The sequence below is a fragment of the Astatotilapia calliptera genome, chromosome 2, assembly GCF_964374335.1.
Source record: "Astatotilapia calliptera chromosome 2, fAstCal68.1, whole genome shotgun sequence".
Lineage (NCBI taxonomy): Eukaryota > Metazoa > Chordata > Actinopteri > Cichliformes > Cichlidae > Astatotilapia > Astatotilapia calliptera.
Window position 1 is genome coordinate 4,948,147 of NC_137423.1, and position 12,559 is coordinate 4,960,705.

A 12,559-nucleotide genomic window follows, 5' to 3' on the forward strand; every position below is an offset into this window, starting at 1 on the left:
AATTTACCTCATTTATGTTTTATCTTTATTACACATTTTTGTTTTGTAGGATAATGTAGAGTGTTTAAAGTAAATGCCACACCCATACAACACAAGCCTGTACTTGAAAATTACTGGACAAATGCATAGAGCATAGATTCTGGTGTGTGTAAGTAGGCCATTGTTTTCTCTTCTCAGGGAAAAGAAGCCCAACTGGAGTGAAGATGTAAGATGAGCCATGAACCAGACCCAGTGCCAGTAGACCTAAGTTTAAACTGTGGTTCCTCCAACTTTTTAACCAATCATATCATGTTAGTATGACACAAGTCCTCATTTCAAAAGTGCTTTACAAACCCGAACATTACAGCTAGAAGGTGGATTTTCGCATTCGAGTGCAACTAGCCAAACAACATAGACCTACCTACTTAGGTGAAAGTGGACGGTACATTAGTGGACAGTTAGGGGAAATTTTCAATGTCATTAATGGTGTTGCAATTTACTACACACTACTTTTAAGTACTTTCCAATTGCAGTGACTTGTTTACGAGTGACGAGTAGGGCCACTGAAAAAAAAGAGGGCATATTTTGGATTTTTCCCCCAAAAAACTCTGAGAAAAATGTCAGAATTTTAACATTAATCTCAGAACTCTATGTGATCACTATTTATTTATTTATTTATTTATTTATTTATTCACTGATTCATAATTAAATGTTAATTTAAATAATGCTCTCTCTCTAAATATCTTCCTCTTAAAACCTCTTTTTCAACTGAAAGAAATTTATAGTGCAGGTGTTGGATGATGGTCAAGCAAAGCAGTGTGTGAGTGTGTGAATGTGTGTGTGAATGGGTGGATGACTGGATATGTAAAGCGCTTTGGGGTCCGTAGGGACTAGTAAGGCGCTATATAAATACAGGCCATTTATGACTGCTCCATATAATACCCATAATACATCCAATAATTAATGGATATGGTATTTAAATGTAGTAGAAGGTAACAATGTTGTTAGCATTCAGAGAACATGCTGTTTAGCAAAACAAAAAATGCTCAATGGAAAACATGCACTCCCTCTTCCTGTGTAACTTTCTCCAGATAACCTGTACAGGATAACATGCATAGGTTAGTCGTGGTTGAAAACTGGCTTTGAGTTTAAGCATGCGTGCTCTGTCTTTTTTTATTAACCGTGGGATGGCTTTGGTTGCCCAGGATGTATCACATCTCTTAGCTAATGTCAGCTGGGATAGCTTATGAATGTATTTAATAAAACAAAATTAAATGGCAATTATTCTGCCAAATTTACATCACATCCACCCAGGCTGACATAGTAAGCAGACTTGCGGTGAAGGCTGATGACAAAACAAAAAAAACACATGTCCATTCTCTGGATGTTTCATTCAGAGAATATTCTTTTCCAGCTTTCTTCAAATCTCTGGTCATTTCATAACAAGTTCATGATCATGCATGACAAGTGTATCTTGGCACTCAGCCTCTCACACAATTTTAGATGAAAGCAAACAGGCAGGACTGACATTTTTTAATAATGCATGTGATTCAGGGTGCCATTCTGTTAGAGCCATTGTCATTCACCAGTAAACACCCTTCATAGCCAACCATTCAAGCAGACAGAATAGGCTCACTAGGGAAGGTGGGTCATTGGAATATGTATGGGCAGTTTCTATTTCCCATTAAATCACCTGATTTTTTTTGCTTCCATCTCATCATACATGCACATTTTATTTGCACATAAGGGCACGACATAAATGTGGGTTTTTTTGTCCATATTTTTAACGTATAATTGGATTTTTATTAATTTATACATTGGTTAATACATATATCTCTTGTGGTTTTTTTTGTTTTGTTTAGCTTTTTAAGCCTGGTTTTTATTAATATTCTGCTGGTAAACACGAGTGGAAATATGAATATGAAAATAATAATATATGACATAATAGTTATTATACATCACATTATTTTCATGAACATTTACAGTTTATTCCATGGTGTATACTGGGTTTTACCCCAATCTGAAGGCCACACTTGGCACAGATGTTCCTGGATACTATGCCGGCCACTTGGTTATGGCGCTCCATGTATTTCCTGCCTGCTGGCAACTTGCACCATCCTGTTTTGTGCTGGATTGTCTCCGTACAGCCTGCACATGGGGTCTTCCCTGGTGTGGTAGAGACAACCTTGGTCGATTTTGTGCTTAGAGCTTGTTCCTGTGCTACCATGATTAGTACTTCTGTATTGTCTTTCAGTCCAGCTTTCGCCAGCCACCGGTCAGATTTCTCGATATCAGCCACTCTTTCTATCTCTTAGTTGTACATGCTGTGCAGGGGGCTGTCCTCCTTTGATGGTTCATCTTCTTGCTCTTTTCCTTTCTCGTGTTTCTACTGCCTGATCACTAACCACGTGATCAGTTGTGGCCATCTTCCTGATGCACTCATGGCTCATAGTCCTTTCATCCTGGATAGTATATATATTGTAAATAGCATGTACACAAAGAAAAATCTGCTGGAGCTAACAATAAATATTTCTAAGTGATTCTTTTCCCTACCCTGCACTTCTACACAAGAGCTTAGAGTTACCCTACCTACTAATTTTACCCCCATGTTAACCCCTGTATAAAGGGTTAGACCTAACCTTAACCATGTGATGAGTTAGACCTCAGAGGATTAATATATGAGTTTCTGTTAGTTTGTGGGGTAGTTTTCATTTAAAACTACACTTTTGTACATTTTATTTCTGTAAAATATAATAGCTACTAATATAATAGTGAGGGCATGAGATCATCCTCCGAAATACCAACATGTTGAGCAAGAGACTAAAAATCCAAATGCACTTCCTTACTCACAAAACTAACATCACTGGAGAATGCAACAATAATGCTACAGGCAGCTTACACATACAGTCCCCCAGTGAAGAAGTCCAAAAGAGATGTACAAGTTTTAACAATCCCCATACGGCAAAAGAAGAGGGTCAGTGTAGCCAGATCATAGGCAAGCAGGAACAAGCTCATAAGTCAGACTCTGTATATAGTCTGATGCTGTCTGTGCAACCAATCAAATTCCCATGCCTCCAGCTAAAGGCCCAATAGCCTGCTGTTACCCCATTCAGTCTAAAAGTATGAATCACTAATCATTCGTTTCACTAACTGTCATGGTCCTGGGCCATGTGGGCCCAGTATTCTTAGTTTTCATGTATTTTTGTATTTTGTTCTTTATTTAGGCCATGCTTCCTGGGTTGATCTGTTACGTTGTTCCTTATGTGTTTTCCCTTCGTGACTCTTACCCCCTGTGTGCCCCTCTGTGTATTTATGAGCCCTCGTCTCTCTTTGTGCTTTATTCTATGTTTTCCCCAGCCCGTTATGTCTGCGTTCTCCCCGTGCTCTCTCTCCTCCTGTTTGAACCTCTGTGTACTTCCTGCTTTACTTTGCCCGTCTCCCATCAGTGTTACGTTCACTCCTGCCGTGTCTTGTTATGATTATCAGTGTCACCTGTGTTCCCCGTGTGCATCCACTTCCCCTGATCTTCCCTCATGTGTATTTAGTCTCTGTGTTTCGTACAGTCTGTGTCGCGTCGTCTGTGTTCTCACCTCCATGTTTTCCCGGTCAGTCCTTGCAGTGATCATCATAGTCTGAGTTTTCTTAGTTTGTCGCAGTATTAGTTTTCCCAGTTTAGTTATAGTCTAGTCACGCCATCCCTGCTTTGTTTGTGCACTTTGTCTTCAGCCATAATAAAGGCTCGCTTTCTGTTAAGTCCACTCCCGTCTACTCACTTGTGTATGCACCTGGGTCCATCACACACACCACCGCACGGCCTGTCTGCAGACCGTGACAGTACGACGCGACCATGCCGGACCCAGCGTCACAAGACCAGGAGATCATTCGGACAGTGGAGTCGCTATGCGGCGGTTGGCTGCAGTGTTCCGGGGAGGAGGAACGGGTTGAGCTAGCCCGCCAAGCCGGAGTATGCATGTCCGCATTCCCCTGGTTATGGGAGGCGCTGCATCCCCTCATCATAGACTTTCTCGCCTCCACTCTTCAACTCCGCCCGCGACAGCAGCTGCCCGGTAAGCGTGAGCCGTCGCCTGAGCCATGCTGTAGCTCTGTTTCCCCGCTGCCTCGTGAGCCTGAAGCGGTCAGAATCGGTACGGTGTGGCTCACCGCCGACGCACCCTCGGCTCACGCTCCATCGGCTTCCGCTTCCTCGCCATCGCCTGACTGCACTACGCGGCTCAAGGAGATGCCAGCTGCTATTGACTTTGGTGAGGAGGAGCGGCAGCAGGTATTACGGGCGTATCGCGAGGACGAGCTCCGCTGGAAGCCCTGGCTCATCCCCGAGGAGGAGTTCTCGCCAACTTCCCCACCTCGCACCTGCCGCCCGCCCTCGCCGCCCCGATCGGACTACTCGTCCCCTGCTGTCTTTCTAGCACGGATGTGGTTGGAGGACGAGGAGCCGGTCGCCAGGGAGAGTCAGGCTTTGTCCACCGCCGCTTCAAGGGGAAAGCGGCGTTCTCGCCGCCATCGCGCACTGCTACGTCCTGTCTCGCCCTCCACGAAGCGTCCCGCGGACGCTGTGGGGGTCCTGGACGTCGGTCACGAGGGGCAGCAGCACGCCGCAGGCGCACAGCTAGTGGAAGAGTTCGGGAGGGAGCCGTGGCTCGCTCCTGATCATGACGAGCGCTCTTTCCGGGGAACTCGACTGGCTCTTGGGGGTCCCCGGAGTTGCCAGGGACTTCCACCGCTCACCCCGCCCGCGTCCACGGATAGAAAGAAACGGCACTCTCGCCGCCGGCGCTCTGAGCCCCACCCTAAGGAGGTCCCTCAGTTAATGCCATCTGAGGCTTTAACTCCCATCAGCCATCCAGCCGTGAGTACCCCTGACTCAGTTTCTGACGTCGTATCTAGCCCCTTAGCCAAAGACCTCAAGTCAAAGGGATTTTCTGAGGTAACTAGTGATGAGGACGTTACGTCTCACACAGTGAGCCTGCAATCGGTGGGTTTTTCTGGAATAATGAAAGATGCTGGGAGTAAGGGGTCAGACTCAAAGTATTCTGTATCAGACGACTTTCGATTTAATGTGTTGACATCCTTAGCGAGCAGTCCTAGTTGTGTGGGTGATCAAGAATTAAATCCTATTACCTCTGACAATTCAACGATTACCAAGCCACCTCATGCCAGGTTTGAAACTTTGCGTGAACCATCTACCGAGTCTGAAGAGAGACTGCCTAGCTTTCCTCAAGGAGCAACTACAGACTGTTTGTACTGTGCTGAAGTCTCTGAAGAGGTGGGGGCAGCAGCTGTCCAGTCAGCACCCGTCCTAGTTTTGCCCCAGACTCCTCTTGTAACGGAGGTGAGTGACTGTGCTTTTTCATCTCATGAACCTGATATAGTGGAGTGTACTGGGTTGCCCTTTTGTGGGCCCAGCTATGAAGAAACTGGTGCCAAAGACTGCTCTACCATTAATCATGATTTCATAGACACCCATGCTGTGACTGACCTAACTCTAGTTACGAATGAGGGCCAGTCAGAGCAGTGTTGTGATAATGAAAGGACTGTGTGTAACTGTTTTGAAAAACCACACAACGAAACCACAGACAACGTTCTTGGCCCTGTAGAATCCAGGACTTTTTCTAGTGTTGCTCCCATAGCCGCACCACATGGAGCAAAGGTTCATGAGACAGCGAAAGGGATTCACACGTCGACTGTACAGTCTGCTTCTGAGCCTGCTAGGAATGGCGTGAGCTTTCTCTCCGCCTCAGACTGTTATCTACTGCAGCAAACTCGTACAGCCGAGACGGAGTGTTACCCCCGCGTGCAGATCGTAGTGGAGTCTAGTTCCGTATTCCCTGATGGTGGGATTGCAGACAGGGCTCAAGACCAAATGCACAGGAACGTGAGCTCTGATGCTACTGCTTCTCAGTCGCAGACTGTTAGGCCAGCCATAAGCATGCCTGCCTCTTTATGTGACTCTGAATCCAGCTACGGACTTATGTGCAATCCTACCATGAACTATTGTGTTGACAATACCGACAGGGAGTTGGCATCTACTACTCGAGTTACCGAAAGTGTTCATGACCTGAGAAATTATGTTTTCAAAGCTTGTCATGCTAACAGTGTTCTGTGTGCTGCCTCACCAGTCGCTTCTGAGCTTAAGACTCTCCCCAGGGCCTCCTCAGATGCCACGTCAGCTGGGGGGCCCGAGGAGCCCGTCCAGTCCCACGCCACGTCAGCTGGAGGGTCCGAGGGGCCCGTTCAGCCGCCTGTCTCCGCTGGAGGGTCCGAGGGGCCCGTTCAGCCACCTGTCTCCGCTGGAGGGTCCGAGGGGCCCGTTCAGCCTCAAGCCTCGTCAGCTGGAGGGCCCGAGGAGCCTGTTCAGCCACCTGTCTCCGCTGGAGGGTCCGAGGGGCCCGTTCAGCCTCAAGCCTCGTCAGCTGGAGGGCCCGAGGAGCCTGTTCAGCCACCTGTCTCCGCTGGAGGGTCCGAGGGGCCCGTTCAGCCTCAAGCCTCGTCAGCTGGAGGGCCCGAGGAGCCTGTTCAGCCACCTGTCTCCGCTGGAGGGTCCGAGGGGCCCGTTCAGCCTCAAGCCTCGTCAGCTGGAGGGCCCGAGGAGCCTGTTCAGCCACCTGTCTCCGCTGGAGGGTCCGAGGGGCCCGTTCAGCCTCAAGCCTCGTCAGCTGGAGGGTCCGAGGGGCCCGTTCAGCCTTCTGTCTCCGCTGGAGGGTCCGAGGGGCCCGTTCAGCAACCTTCCTCGTCAGCTGGGGGTTCTGGAGAACCGCACCAGCCTCATGCCACGTCAGCTGGAGGGTCCGAGGGGCCCGTTCAGCCTCCTGTCTCCGCTGGAGGGTCCGAGGGGCCCGTTCAGCAACCTTCCTCGTCAGCTGGGGGTTCTGGAGAACCGCACCAACCTCATGCCACGTCAGCTGGAGGGTCCGAGGGGCCCGTTCAGCCTTCTGTCTCCGCTGGAGGGTCCGAGGAGCCCGTCCAGCCTCACGCCTCGTCTGCTGGAGGGCCCGAGGAGCCCATCCAGCCACCTTCTGCTACGCCAGCTCCAGCCTGTGCTTCGCCTGCTGCAGCTCCAGCCTGTGCTTCGCCTGCTGTGGCTTCATCAGAGCCTTCGTCAGCCGCAGCTTCAGAGCCTTCGTCAGCCGCAGCTCCAGAGCCTTCGTCAGCCGCAGCTCCCTCAGAGCCTTCGTCAGCCGCAGCCGCCTCAGAGCCTTCGTCAGCCGCAGCCGCCTCAGAGCCTTCGTCAGCCGCAGCCGCCTCAGAGCCTTCGCCAGCCGCAGCCGCCTCAGAGCCTTCGCCAGCCGCAGCAGCCTCAGAGCCTTCGCCTGGTCCGGCCTCCGAGCCTTCGCCTGGTCCGGCCTCCGAGTCTTCAGCCTCGTCTGCCGCGGCTTCGGCCTGTGCTTCGGCTGGTCCTGTGCCCACCGGGCCATGGCCGGCACGCCTGACACTGGAGAGCCGCCGCTGCCTTCCGCGCGGCCGGCCCCCTGAACTGCTCCGTCGTCTCCTCCGCCGCCGCCGCTGCCTTCCGCGCGGCCGGCCCCCTGAACTGCTCCGCCGCCGCCGCTGCCTTCCGCGCGGCCGGCCCCCTGAACTGCTCCGCCGCCGCCGCCGCTGCCTTCCGCGCGGCCGGCCTCCGGATCTGTTCTGTCACCGTGGCCACCTTTCCCGTGGCCGGCCTCCGGAACGGTTGGACTGGACTTTTGTGTTGTCGCCTCTCGGGTTGGCCTTCGGGCCTCTTTGGACATTCGCCTTCCTGTTCTGGACTCTTTTGTGTATTTGTGGACTCAGTCTTGTTCTCGTGCTCCTTGTTTTTGGTTCGTTTTGTTCCCTCCGTCCTGGTCCCCCGCCTCCCGCCCTGGGTGGGGTGTTTTCTGTTTCGCTTGTGTTTTGTTTCTCGGGTTTGGGCTGTCGGGAGCCAGCCCTTTAGGGGGGGGTGGTGTCATGGTCCTGGGCCATGTGGGCCCAGTATTCTTAGTTTTCATGTATTTTTGTATTTTGTTCTTTATTTAGGCCATGCTTCCTGGGTTGATCTGTTACGTTGTTCCTTATGTGTTTTCCCTTCGTGACTCTTACCCCCTGTGTGCCCCTCTGTGTATTTATGAGCCCTCGTCTCTCTTTGTGCTTTATTCTATGTTTTCCCCAGCCCGTTATGTCTGCGTTCTCCCCGTGCTCTCTCTCCTCCTGTTTGAACCTCTGTGTACTTCCTGCTTTACTTTGCCCGTCTCCCATCAGTGTTACGTTCACTCCTGCCGTGTCTTGTTATGATTATCAGTGTCACCTGTGTTCCCCGTGTGCATCCACTTCCCCTGATCTTCCCTCATGTGTATTTAGTCTCTGTGTTTCGTACAGTCTGTGTCGCGTCGTCTGTGTTCTCACCTCCATGTTTTCCCGGTCAGTCCTTGCAGTGATCATCATAGTCTGAGTTTTCTTAGTTTGTCGCAGTATTAGTTTTCCCAGTTTAGTTATAGTCTAGTCACGCCATCCCTGCTTTGTTTGTGCACTTTGTCTTCAGCCATAATAAAGGCTCGCTTTCTGTTAAGTCCACTCCCGTCTACTCACTTGTGTATGCACCTGGGTCCATCACACACACCACCGCACGGCCTGTCTGCAGACCGTGACACTAACACGCTGAAAAATCTGATGTAACAACACACAAACTACTCTGCTGAAACAATCGTTAAGTGATATGTAAAAGAAAACCACTGACATAAATATTAACAGCAACATACTATACTTACTGCTAGAGTATAGCATACGGGCAGTAGCCCCTTATTAGAACTCATATGAAAATATCAATTTAATTCCTGTTTTCATTTGACTGTCATCTGTTGGTAGGTACTAAAACATAACACAACTTAGTAATTCACTAGTAATGCAGTACAGATTTACCTGTATAGGTATGATGAACTTGTAAACTGTGATTCTGAAAAATGGTCATCTATAGTTTGACATAAAAATTTCAGCAATCTTTTATCACTATGTATCCTGATGTTGAGTAGTCACATTAATTTGAAAGCAGAATGATAGAGATAATCCTTGCACTCACCCTAAAATCACCTTGGGTGATGTGATGATATTGTGTGACATCAGCTTGTGAGACAGTAAGGCTTGCGGTCCGGGATTTTCACAGAGCCTGAGAACATGTGACCATGCCGGCAAGTGTTGATGATGATGATGGTGAGGATGATGATGGCGTCTGTGCCAGTGGCTATGTGTGTACTGTTGCAGTGTGATGAATATCCCTATCCCAGATGGCTGGCTCTCCACGAGACAGAGCACGCGAACCCTCTCAACCAGCATGAGGCTTCAGCGGCCAGCCTCCGTCTCCCCACCAAGGTCACCGTCAGCAGAAACGGAGACAGAACAGGGAACGAGTTTAATATCTCCTCTGCTGACAGCTGCAATTTAATTGTTACCTTGTGAAACAGATACAACACTTTCGGAAAGGAGAAGACCAAGGCTCTATCTTGATGGCTCTCTAGCGAGTGCACCAAATCCTTAGGCTTCTTTTTTAACTCAAAGAACACTTTTAAGTACTACTTTTAAACTTGGGGAACAATTCCTTTGAGTCTTCTCGATATACTAAGTGTGCAGGCAGTTTTTAGAGTGGTATTTCCAACCGTAATTTACTGAACCGTAACCGCTTCCATTCTCAAAGTCTGAATTTTTTACCTAGATTTTTAAGATAGGGCATTTACTTAGCAAGTGCACATTTAGTGTCCTCTTAGTTCCCACATTTTCTACAGCACGTGTCTCTAAAATGAACAAATAGGTACTGAGAGGTGGGGGGTGGGGTGGGGGATTTTTGTAGCCTGAGGTGTTATGGGCCATTCAGTCATTAAACTTACAGTTTACTGTGAGCATGAGCAGAGAGGTTATCTCAGTCCACTCCAGCATATTTCATGAAGTTAGGCTCTACTCAGTTTTATTGTTGTAATAGAAAGTAGTGGTCTTTCAGAAAATCAAATCTTACTAATACCAAAACTATAAAGTGATGCTACTCTGTTTAGCAATAAAATTGCAGTGGAATAAAGAATAATAAGTGCCTGATTACAGACTGATTACTGATGGGGGGAAAAAACAGGTGAAAGCAATAAGAGAATCAGATATAGACATAAAAGTGACACATAATCTGAACGAACCTTAACTTCTGCCTCTCTCTCTCTCTCTCTCTCTCTCTCACACACACACACACACACACACACACACACACACACACACACACACACACACACACACACACACACACACACACACACACAAAATAAAAAATGAACTGTGAGTTCCCAACAACTGATACTTAAAAGATAAAGATTGCATAATGAAGAAATAAGTACTTCTTCAATCAATACTTTCTCAAGTATTTTTACCTTGTCCTTGTAATATTACTATTATTAACATACTTAATGAATTTTATGGGGGGGGGGGGGGGGGTATTCACCTAATTTTCTCTTCAAATTCAATTTATAAAATATCTGTCAAGCTCTAAAAGTCACTTCTACATGAAGCATTGCTTTTTCAATTACATGGGTAGTTAGATAATTCATAATAAAGAAGCTTACCTAGAAGAAACGCAAAATAAATAGGAACTCCATAATAATAAGAATCATTTTATCATATGGCTTACTAGACCGAAAATTAATTTGTATTTTCTTTTAAAATAATTAAGAGTTCACTGAATCCATCCCATGATTAAAATATAATTCTTGAATGTTGTAGTGGTTTACTGTTCAATTAACTTTGAAATTAAAGCGTGTTCAATCGGTGCAAGGCAGACCTGATGATTAAAAAAGACAAATGATGATATGACTAATGCTGATATACTTAAGCTTATTTAGTCATTATGTAAGAGGCTATCAGGTTGGTCAGTTTCATAAAGCTTCATTGTAAGTATGGATGCTGATTCAGGGAGAACCTTGGAACACTGAGTATATAAGAAAAAAATAAATGGTACAAGAGAAACTGCTGCACACAAAAGGTCACTGAAAGGATGTTATTCAAAGATGAATACAATAGCCCATGCAAGGTTTGCTTTATAAAAAAAAACAAAGGGTCGTTTTGCAATTTATTCCAAGGTACCTAGTGCCAGTGACAAGATAACGAACCCTGTTACATTCTTGAGCAAAGCAGTGATCTCATAGAGTACACTGGTGGCACAGAAGCCTGTCTAAAACTCAAAAATATCAAGACAGGCATTAAAGGCTGGCGTGAGTAAAAATAGGATAACCTGACAAATGTAACCATTTCTTCATCTTTAGACGAGTCCTAAAAGGTGCACCTCTATAACTCCATTCAAATTTTGCTGCTTGAGTGATTCTGCTATTCTATCTCGAATTATAGACGTTGTTAATATTACATTAGTCGCGTATTTCCATAACCTAGCTGGCTCATACATTTAGAATTTTCTAGCATCAAAATCAGTGGTGCTGCAAGACTTGAATAATCTGAGAGCCAGAGACTACATAACATAAGGCCACATAACTCTTTCTGTGGCATTCCTGCATTGGTTGCTTGTCATTTTGATTGATTTAAAAATTTGATTGATAACTTTTAGTGCTTGTCAAGGCCTTGCTCCCAGCTATGTTTTGGACCTTTTAACCATCTATGAGCCATTGTTCAGCCGTAGAGCTCCAGGCTCTATCGATGCTGGCTTTGTTACACCCAGTCAAACAGTGCTCTCTCTCAAATCACCTGTCAAGACACAGTTCTGTTCTTTTTTCCCTCCCTGATACACTGCTTTTTCATGGAGCCACATCTTGTTAACTAGTCACTTAAGGTCTGCCTATAATACCATAAGAATAAAAAAAATACTCCACATAATGTACATCATATTTTTAGGACACACTGGCCTATAATGAAATATGTGATAACAATGTTTAAACATTAAAAAAGATTTTATTTTATTTTACCTTTTTTTAATCTTTATGATTATATAGCTTTTTATACTCAACTTCATCACTGTTCTGATAGGCCAGGTTGTCATTGTCATATCATCATAACATACAATGATTGTTATTATCACTGATTATATGATTATATCATACTATTATGAATGTAATATGTTAATTTATTTTGGTTTATCTTAAGTCTTTATGTTCATGTTACACATAGCATCAGTCAGTGGAAGCAAACTGACTGACTGACAATCAAAGACATGTTTAGCTTTCACAGGCATGGTTTTTACTATTCTGTTGTATGTACACACCATAACGACAGAATTTTGGGAGAATTTTGAATTTTAGATCAGCCATGTAGGATGAAATGAACAGTAAGCTGAACAACAAGCAAATAAACTGGACAGTTAGTTAATCCCCTCAAGGAACTCTCTCTAACCTTATTTCACCACCATATTTGTTTCTAAGTCTCTGCAACTGTGCGAGTAATTAAACCACAAGAAAACTATGTGCCACTGTACCCCAAGATTAACATTCCAGAGATCAAGAAAGAGCTCAAGAACCTTTTGAAAGAATAATTTCCATTTACCCTTTTTCTATCTTTTCCAAACCAAAGAGGGAAAAAAAAGCCTAGAACTTTTCCAAACCCAACTGACATTTTTCACAGAGGGAGACCTTTGATT